We start from the raw sequence: 11,343 nt of genomic DNA on the forward strand, positions 1-11,343 counted from the left end.
AAAAAAAAAAAAAAAAAACACATCATAGTAAAACCAATACCTTCTCAGCTTCGCATCGAAGCTAATAAGGTTTGAATACAAATATGAGGAAATTTTTGTTGAAATTTTAGAGTTATATAACTATAAGGGAAGTAATGTAAATTTTTTTAATTATTATTATATTAATAAAATTATTTCTCATGGAACTTCCATTAAAAGCTTAAAAAGGAAAGTTCCTATTACATTTAATTACAATTTTAGTAGAATTAAAAAAAAGTCATATTTTCTAAAATTGTGGAGGTCTTTTCATACATTTGGCGCTGGTAAGTTTGATTAAATTCGGGATTTTTAACGCGTAGTGTGTTGTCATTACAAATTTATGATATCACTGTTTTGACCAAAGAGTGAATCAATTTTACATGATAGGTATTTTGATTTATTATTGAGGTTATAGTACAATTGCTACAACAGGCTTAGAACACAAATTCAATGAAATTTGTATAGTTTTTGATGACTAATCTAATTCTAAATACTTAAAAAGAGAATATATTCATCATTTATTAAAATCTAAAGTTTCCCATTGCCTAACATAATCTGAACGGTCCTGCTTTTGTAGGAAAGTTTTTATAATAAATAGTCAACTGTGACTCACATTTAATATTATGTTCAAACATCAACAGAATATAGATATTAACGGAAAAATACTTTCTTTAAAATCAATAAACATAAATTTCATATATTTTGGGAATTTTTATATGTATGTATGTAAAATATTTTTTAATTTTAGATTTACGTTTAGTTTTTATTTAGTGGAGATAGTATCTCTTTACGTTCCTCACAATTACATTTAGGGTATTAATTTTATATACAAAATATACGAAGAAATTATTAAAATAAAATGTCATGTTTTAATTGATTTCATAGCATAAATAAAAAGAAATAGTAATTGGCTTTTAAAAAATATACATAATTATTTTCAATTACTATGTTACAATAATAGTTTATTTTCTATGGAAATTTCAATCTAAACATTCATTATTTAATTATTTTGCTTTAGTACAATTTAAAGAGTAATTAAAAGTATTTTTATTTCTATAAAATATAACAATGCCACCAAAAAAAGGCATATTTAGTAAATTTATAAATTTTATAAGAAAAGTATGTCAAAAGAAGAATAAAAAAAATTGTGCTAATATCAAAAGAACAAATGCAAAATTTGCTGCGAGTGGAGACTTGTTACATTCGATAATGACATCGAAGGGCACTACTGATGAAAGGAAAAATGGTTTGTAGTTATTTTGTATAATTGTAGCACAGCTTGTAAGTTTATGCATTTACACATTATTTTTGTAATTTTCTGAAAACATTTAGTCCAATCAAATTTATTATAAGATATTACAAAAACACAAACAAATTTTTTGAAAAAAAAACATTAAATCTCTTAATATAAATACATTGTCAATTGTAAATTCGACTAAATATATATGAATTTTGTTAATTATTAGTGCCTTGAAAAAACTTTATATTCTATTATATTTAATTTATTATGTCCTTTTACACTTCCTTACTATATTATTTCTAGATGTTTAAATAAATCCATAGTTTAAAACTATATCTCATTTTATAGATAAGATATAAGACTTTATCTATTCAGGAAAATCTTACCAGTGTCTTATAAAAAATGGTAGCGTATCAGAAAAACGTAAGAATAAACAAAAAACTATGGCCGACAAACTAACAGACTTAAAGGAATCAATAAAATGTGAAATTTTAAATGACCCAAAATTGAAAATCATCATTCGAAGTAGTTATTCATATTTTTAATTATTATTCTAAAAAGATAAGTAATGACTTAGTTTAAAAAATGGAAGTGAACTTCTATTATACAACTTATTAATTGTTTTTAAGTATCCATAATTTATACCAAAATTTTATTTAATAGATCAGATTCAAGATTTAACGTCCGAATTTATTCAGGGAATTGTTCAGAATTGTTTAAGGGAATCTAACAATTACTTGATAAAAAATAGTAGTAGTCCAGAAAAACGCAAGGAGGAAACAAATTTGAACAAAAAACTAACCGAGTTGAAGGACTTACGGCAAATTAATGGTAAATCTATGTTTTTTAATTTTATAGAAATAAACAATAAAAAAATGATAGTATATATTTATAAATTTAAGTACTGTATTAATTTTATTATAATAAGTCACTATTAACGTTTTCTAAACATGAAAATTTTCCAGATTTTATTTCTCCAGCTCCTCCATTTTTCCAAACTCTACCAACGCTTTTAAAAGCAGATAATAATATTAAAAACGAAGGTAAAGTTAATAAACCAGCTTTACCGATAAATCTTATGGATGAAATCAAACGCGGTGTGGAATTGAAGGTAAAATGTTTAACAATTATTAATTTAGTATAGTGCAAATTCTATATTATAGCTTAATGTAAGCAATATCATTTCCTAAAAGTTAAATTTTCCCAATAAAATGATTATAGTTAAATTTTTTAAATGTTTTTGTCGTACTTATGAAATGGATCATATATTAATGAATCACATGTTTAACACTTCCTAATATTAAAACATTTTGAACTACAAATCAAGTTAGATGAGATAATTTCACCTATATTAATAATACTTAAATCAAAATATTTTATAATATATAAAACAATAGTATATGTGTTTGAATTTTTAATTTTATGTAGCCAGTAAAGCCAGTAGTCAAAGTATTAGATATACCAATTATAGATAAAAAAAATCTTCAAGAAATGAACCCATTGAATAATACTTGTATATATACATAGAAAGACACTATTTATGTTATTTAAACATGAAAATTTTTCAGATTTCATTTCTCCAGCTCCACCACTTTTCCAAACTATACCAACGCTTCCAAAAGTGGATAACAATACTAAAAGTAAAGTTAAGATTGATAGACCAGATCTACCAATACATCTATTGGATGAAATCAAACGCGCCTGTAAATTGAAGTTAAAATTTTTTAACAATTAATTATTCAGTACGGTGCAAATTCCTTATTATAGCTTAATGTAAGTAATATAAAAATCCAAAAAAAATTGAAACCTAAAAATCCATGTTTTCTAGATTATTAAATGTTAATATGTATTTCAATTAAAAATAAATAATTTAGACATGTAAATTCGCATATTCATGCCAGAAGCCACCACACATTCATACAAATTTCTGCAATTACTTAATTTTTTACGTTTTGTTTTTTTGTCATACTTATGAAGTGAATATTTATGAATCGTATTTATCATATTTAAGAACATGAAGTATATATATATTTATCTATACATGTCATATATATATATATATATACAGGGTGATTTTTTTATCATAACCCACTCAATTACTTACAGAATAATAATAATTAAAAATTTTTTTTTTATTACTATCTTTAGTTACACATTATTCTTGAATTATTAACTATGTAATACTTTTTAAGTTCATCCCTTATGCCTGGTAAGGGTGTCAACTTTGTTTTTTTAAATGGTAACACGTATTTTTAATTTAATAAAATGTTTGAGTTTTTAATTTAATAGTAAATGGCATTTGAATTTTTAATATAACTTAATTCGTTTATTAGATATAATCATTTAAAGTTTCAAATTTTTGAATTAATATACAGGTATAATACACAAGGGATTACAAATACAGGTAGCTAATTGGTTTTTTATAACATCGATATTAGCAGGTACACAGCATTGTTATTATCAATTGTAGTAAGGCACATTGTTATGAGTTTATAAATACACTAACTGACAATACAGAAAGTATATCTATTGATAATCATAATTGATAATAAACAATCCGTGACTGAGACAGCAATGTCATAAAAATCCAATTAGCTACCTGTATTTACAATCCCATGTGTATTATACATGTATATTAACTCAAAATTTTGAAACTTTAAATGTTTATATCTAATAAGCTAATAAAGTTATATTAAAAATTCAAATGCCATTTACTATTAAATTAAAAACTCAAACATTTTATTAAATTAAAAATATATGTTTCCATTTAAAAAAACAAAGTTGACCCCCCTCTAAGGCATAAGGGATGAACTTAAAAAGTATTACATAGTTAAAAATTCAAGAATAATGTGTAACTAAAGATAATAATAAAAAAAAATGTTTAAATTATTATTATTCTGCAAGTAATTGAGTGGGTTATGATAAAAAAATCGCCCTGTATATATTTACAAATTAATGATTCATTTTATTTTAATCTTGTATGTGTTAGTTAAATTCAATTTTTTTTTCTTTAAAATCCATTAACAGTCCGGGTATCTTTTGTTATATAGTCAAGTCCCTCACAAAAGTAATTAATTCATTATTTATCCACTAGGTAGTGATTTCACAATCTGTTGCGGGCCCAAGTAGTCGAAATAAAATTTTTTTAAATATATACAGTACAAGATTTTAAAATTGTTTATAGTCGGTGAAGCAAGTGGTTAAAGTTATAGAAAAAGCAAAGATAGATGAAAATAATCTTGGAAGAATGAGCCCATTAGATATTGTAATGTTCCGTCGGAAAAATATGATGCCGAGTAGTTCTAGCTCTGACTCTTCATCAGAAAACTCTCCTCAAGATGAATGGGATTAACCACATAAAAATTAATCGAAAAAAAAAAAGCATGGATAAATAATATTAAGTTATAATTAATAAGTGAATCGCTCTGGAGCATAGTAGAAGGGTAATCAAAGGGCGACTTAGATGAGCTTAGGATACCGGTTTGTCTAATACGGACAGACAACCGTACACAAACGGATCATCCCTTGACTTTGTACTTCCTATGTTTTCAAAACCAGAACCTCCAAAAAAATTACAAATATAAAAATCGCTAATTTTCGAAATTTTTTCAATTTTTAGCTTCGATGCGAAGCTAAGAAGGTATTGGTTTTACTATGATGTGTTTTTTTTTTTTTTTTTTTTTGTATCTGTTACCACTTATTCTCAGCTCTCACCGAACGGATTTCTTTCAACGATACGTCAAAAGATCACAAATCGTATCTAGTCGAAGACATTACCCTTCAAAATTGAAAAAATTTCCCTCGTTCCCCGTAAATGGGGGAAACCTCCAAAAAAATTACAAATTTAAAAATCGCTAATTTTCGAAATTTTTTCAATTTTTTTTACTAAAAACTGCCGTAACTTTTTCAAAAATGAACATATCAATATAATTTTTTTTTATATAGATGCTTGATGTCTTTACCTATCATTTGGTATATTTTTTTTGTAAATCTGACACTTAACCTGCCCACAGGGGGGGATTTAAAATGACAACTTTTTCACAAAAAATTAACTTTTTCAACTTAACTTTTGAAAATGTTCCGGAAGGTCTGACACTTTTATATATATCTTAAATTAAAGCTAATGTAATATACTTTAATTTGAAAAAAAAAAATTTGACCTCTGGACTTGTCTTCGTGGTGAAAGTTGACATCAAAGTTAATAAAAAATTACGATTTTTGTAAAATAATTTTTTTTTATATTTTTAACTTAATAATCCTCTAACTTTTTCAAAAATGAACGTATGAATATAATTTTTTTTTATATAGATGCTTGATGTTTTTACCTATCATTTGGTATATTTTTTTTGTAAATCTAACCTTTTTTCTGCCCAAAGGGGGGGATTTAAAATGACAACTTTTTCACAAAAAATTAACTTTTTCAACTTAACTTTTGAAAATGTTCCGGAAGGTCTGACACTTTTATATATATCTTAAATTAAAGCTAATGTAATGTACTTTAATTTGAAAAAAAAAAATTTGACCTCTGGACTTGTCTTCATGGTGAAAACGGCTACCGAATGCTATTTTTGTGTGAAAATTTTCGATTTTATAATTTACATTTTTTACTTTAAAGTGCTATAACTTTTTAAAAAATGTATGGATCAATACAATTTTTTCATGAGAAGTAGTATTTATATACATCTTTCATTGGATATACTTTTTTTTTAAATCAGACTATTTCCCTATATATGGGGGGGCTTCAAATATAAAAAATTCATATAGAAAGTAGAACTATTTCAACTTAATTTTTGAAAGTGTTCCGGAAGGTCTGACACTTTTATATATATCTTAAATTAAAGCTTATGTAATATACTTTAATTTGTAAAAAAAAAAATTTGACCTCTGGACTTTTCTTTGTGGTGAAAGTTGACATCAAATTTAATAAACAATTACGATTTCTGTAAAATAATTTTTTTTTATATTTTTAACTTAATAATGCTCTAATTTTTTCAAAAAAAAATAATTCTATATAAAAAATTCAGATAGAAAGTAGAACTATTTCAACATAACTTTTGAAAATGTTCCGGAAGGTCTGACACCTTTATATATATCTTAAATTAAAGCTAATGTAATGTACTTTAATATGAAAAAAAAAAATTTGACCTCTGGACTTGTCTTCATGGTGAAAACGGCTACCGAATGCTATTTTCGTGTGAAAATTCTCGATTTTATTATTTATATTATATTTAAATTTATAATGCTATAACTTATTGAAAAGTTTATGGATCCACACAATTTTTTTATGAGAAATAATATTTTTTAATAAACCCTTTTTCATTCGACATACTTTATCTTAATCGAGATATTAATAAGGAACCAGCAGATCAAGTAGCTTTTGGAATAAAACACCAATTTTTTTAAAATTAAACACTATCTAAAGATTTGCATCGAAGCGTTTATTTTTGATAGTGATTTTAATCACTGTCAGATATCATTATACTTGATCCAAATATGCCACGTCACTACTGTGCAGCGACCCCCCTGTGCTGGGTTTTTTTTTACTTAAAACTGCCATAACTTTTTTAAAAATGAACAAATCAATAAAAAAAAAATTTTTATAGATGCTTGAAGTCTTTACCTATTATTTGGTATATTTCTTTTATAAATTTAACCCTTTACTAGCCCACAGGGGGGAATTCAAAATGACAACTTTTTCACAAAAAATTTACTTTTTCAACTTAATTTTTGAAAGTGTTCCGGAAATACTGACTCTTTTATATATATCTTAAATTAAAGTGTATTTATTATACTTTAATATTACAAAAGAAAATTTTGGACTACATTTTGTCTTCATAGTGAAAATAGCTACCGTATTCAAAAATATGTTATTTTTGTGTTAAAATTCTTGGTTTTGTATTTTATTATATTATAAGGGGATTACACTGATTTTTATAAATATTATATCAATCTAATTGACATAGTATAAAAAGTTAAACATATTTAAATTATTTTGTTCCTTTGAAGTCGAGAAAAATAACTTTAAAATTTGAACTATCAAAATTTCCATTTTTATTAAGTGACTAATGCGAGGTACGATTTCTGAGACTGTAACACTGTGGCACTGAATTTTTTCTTAATTAATTCTTAATTCTTTTTGAGTTAGAAAAAAATGTTTAACTTATTTGATTTTTATTTCATTTAGATTCAATAACTTCAATAAATATCATGGATACCATTACTGTAGTCTCCTCTCGTGAGAAGAAATTCATGTTAATATTATTTTACTATGTGGTTTTTTTTTGTAGCTATCATTTATTTTCTCAGCTCTCACTTGACCTACTTTTTTGACAATTTTTTTTTTTAATTAAACACTATCTACAGATTTGCATCGAAACGTTTTTTATGATAGTGATTTTAATCACTGTCAGATATCATCTATACTGGACCCAACTATGCCACGACCCCACTGTGCTGGGTTTTTTTAATAATATTTAACTTGAAATTTTTAATAAACTTTTTAAGACTATTTTCTTAAGCTAATTTTAGTAAATTTTATCATTATTATCAAAGATACGTGTTAGAAATATATTTATACACATTTTTTATATTCCTATAATATTGACATTTATTCATGTAGGATTAATATATTAACTTACAATTGCATATTTACGGAGATCATGTAAATATGCAACCCAACTTAACTACTCTTTAATATAAAATTATGATAGCGGAGGGATAAAGCTGCCTTCTATTTTATATGCTGAAAGTTATCTGGACTCCCATAACAAATTCCTAAATACACCACTTAACTTTTTCATTATTTTCAGATACTATGTCTTTGTTACTTTTGAAATTTTAGTATTCATAAAAACTTCATTTGTCATTAGTGAAATACGTTACAGTAATATTTCTAGACGTTTCTAAAATATTGTGGTAAATTTACCAAAATATTATTATAATGAAATAGCCATTTTAAAGAGATATGTTTAAATATTATACTAAATCCTCAGAACTACAATAACTACAATGTTCTAAAATAATGTAAAAACTACTTTAAAATGTGTTACACAGTGTTTTCATTTAGAATTCCATATTATTATAACATTTAAAATTTTTTAAATTTTTATCTTTGTATTAGTTACACATTGAAGCTAAAAATATGTAGATTAAAATGCATAATTTAATTGTACATACTTCTTAATAAATTAACTTGTATGCAATAACTATGAATTAAACTTTTTTTTTTTTTTTAACTTGTTTATTATACATAAACATATACTGTTAAATATTACAAAGAATAATAATGATTCCAGGTAATGACTCTTTCTTGCTTATTTAAATATATTCATTTTATTGAAACACAATACAAAATTGAAAAAAGTCTCTGACAAATAATTTTATTATTATGTTTCTTCAATATTATTTGTTCAATTTTAAATTAAATTTAAATATAATATTTCTTTAAGCAGGAATACAAAATATTTATATTTATTAAGGATATGTTTAATTTTATAAATAATCATCATTCATTTAAAATTTAATTAATTTATGTTAATTTCACATATAGCAATACTTGACTAGGATAACATCAATAATTATCAACAATGTTATTAGTTTATAAGATACTAAATTACAACGACAATATACATTATCCGTCGATTTGAATGATTAAAACTTATAGGATCTATTCAATAGTCCATTAAGTTTCAATGATACACTATATGCCAAACGTATGTTTTATTAATGTGCTTTAACGCATTTGAAATCTAATGGCAATTCACTGTCGGTCAGTAGTTACGATATATGAATTGATATACATATACATTAAATAGTCGTATTACATCTGTTCACGATACCTAAGTACTCAGTCCAATAAAAGCTCATCTGATTCTAATGAATGCAAAAACTACATTAATTAACATAGAGAAATAATAATATTTCATTTTTTGATCCAAATAATGGGATTTGTAAAATATAATTCCAGTGTTTAAAAAGTATAAATAACTATTTTGTTCGTAGTAACGCTGATTATACAGTACGCTCAATAAATATGTTTGACAATGCATTCGTTATGGCGAATAATATCATTATTAAAATAGAAAAATTACTGCAGTCCATAAACTGAATATTTAATTGGAATTTTTTTTTTAATTTCAACGAAGTAAAAAGTAGTAATAAGCGTCAGAAAATTCATGTTGATCTTTTACGTAGAATTAAGAAGTCGCTGAGGCGAATATCGTGTTTCAAGATAATTAAACATAAAATAAAGAGGCAAAACATGTCACACGACCACTGTATCATTATTCCTCCTATCTTCCTTCTGTTTAACCCTCTAGTACGCTTATTCGCTCTAAAATGCCGAGTCGTCTGAATGCCTCAGGAAACAAGAGAACGGGGGTTATTCCATTTAAATCCAGCGTTGGTCGCCGAAGTGGTTGGTTTGTTCCACTCTTGTTCAATTTATGGTAGAAGGCTTGATTATACCATTCCCTTCCATTTAACAGTCGCCAAGAAAACACGAAATACTTGGTACTGAAGTAGAAAAAGCAGTAATATCTAAGCGATGTTTATTGTTTAAGTATACAATAAAATAAAAATGAATATTTGTAAAACAAGTGTAAAAAAAATGATAGCGTCCTTAATTTAGACATGACTGCTCGATGTAACTAAAAGGTCAATTTGATTATAACTATTGTCGACTTTAATGATATAGAAATAAAACTTACAAATTGGTTTTTTCTTCTTAGGGGAACTATCTGTACCAAAATTCAAGTACTGGTGATTGATCTAATTAATTTTGTTGAAAAAATTTAAATAAATCTTCATTTTTACACTTGACAGATAATCATTTAAATGAATTAATTGATAGATGTTAATGTAACGTGAATCTTTAAGAGATAATTAACATATCTCTTAATAAAGATATATTTAAAACACAAAATCTTTAATTATGTTTGAATTTGAATTTTATTACAATTTGTTATTTTTTTAAACATTTTATTTTATTAGTTTAATTTTATTTCTGATATAATAATCTATATGTTATGAATTGAACTTTGTAATTTTAGTGCTTGACAAGTTTTTGAAATAATCAGTTATACTATTAGTCACTTGAACTAACTAAATAAATTCAGACAATGAAACTCAAAATGTAGTTAAATCATCATTTGATTTTTTCAATTGATATAACATTAAAAAATAGTTAATGGAACACTTGGTTGCTGTCATTTGATTTAATCGTAAAATTAAGTTAATTATATATTTGGTTACTGTTTCATGATTTGACTTCCGAAAAGTTATTAATTCCACTTATTTTGTGTTGTTAAGAATGCATCGGTATTATAAGTTAAAATGAACATTGAAATGATTAGTTCAAATAAAATTGTCATAATTTTAACATAATAATTATATATATAATTAATTAATAAATAATAATTATATATTATAATTAATTAATAATTAATATTTCATTTGATGAGATTACAAACTAGGATTAAATTTGACTTTACGTTTCAATGCTGTTGTATCGACAAAAAATTAACTTTGAACCAAAAATGACGCACAGCTATGTATAAAGTTGACATTTTGAAGTGGAAAATCTACACAACAATGCCATGTATGTATTGTAAGAAATCGTAATTATTAATATCAATTCAGTTTATTCAAATTAAAATTGAAATATAATTTTAAAAAAACTACACTGTACTTAAATTTATAAATTTATGTGTAGTTATGAATACATAATTGAAGGGCTTGCTGCAGCAACCAGATAAATCCACTTTTTGAAATTTTTCAGGACAATGTAAATTTAGTTTAAAAACTATTATTTATACTAAAATAGTGTCAAAAAAATATATTGGATTTCTACACTCATATTTACATACATATTTGAAGTTAGATTTGAAAAAAAAAATATTAATATTAAAATATTGTTAGTCAAAGTTGAATGGAGCATGGATTTATCTTTTATATATTTTTTATGGTTTTTGCACTGAAAAACACTTTATTTTTTATTAGTACTCAAATTAAGTCAAATTTTAGCTTCGATGCGAAGCTGAGAAGGTATTGGTTTTACTATGTGTTTTTTTTTTTTTTTTTTTTTT

This window comes from Daktulosphaira vitifoliae, unplaced genomic scaffold, assembly GCF_025091365.1.
Source record: "Daktulosphaira vitifoliae isolate Bord-2020 unplaced genomic scaffold, ASM2509136v1 Scaffold_1, whole genome shotgun sequence".
Lineage (NCBI taxonomy): Eukaryota > Metazoa > Arthropoda > Insecta > Hemiptera > Phylloxeridae > Daktulosphaira > Daktulosphaira vitifoliae.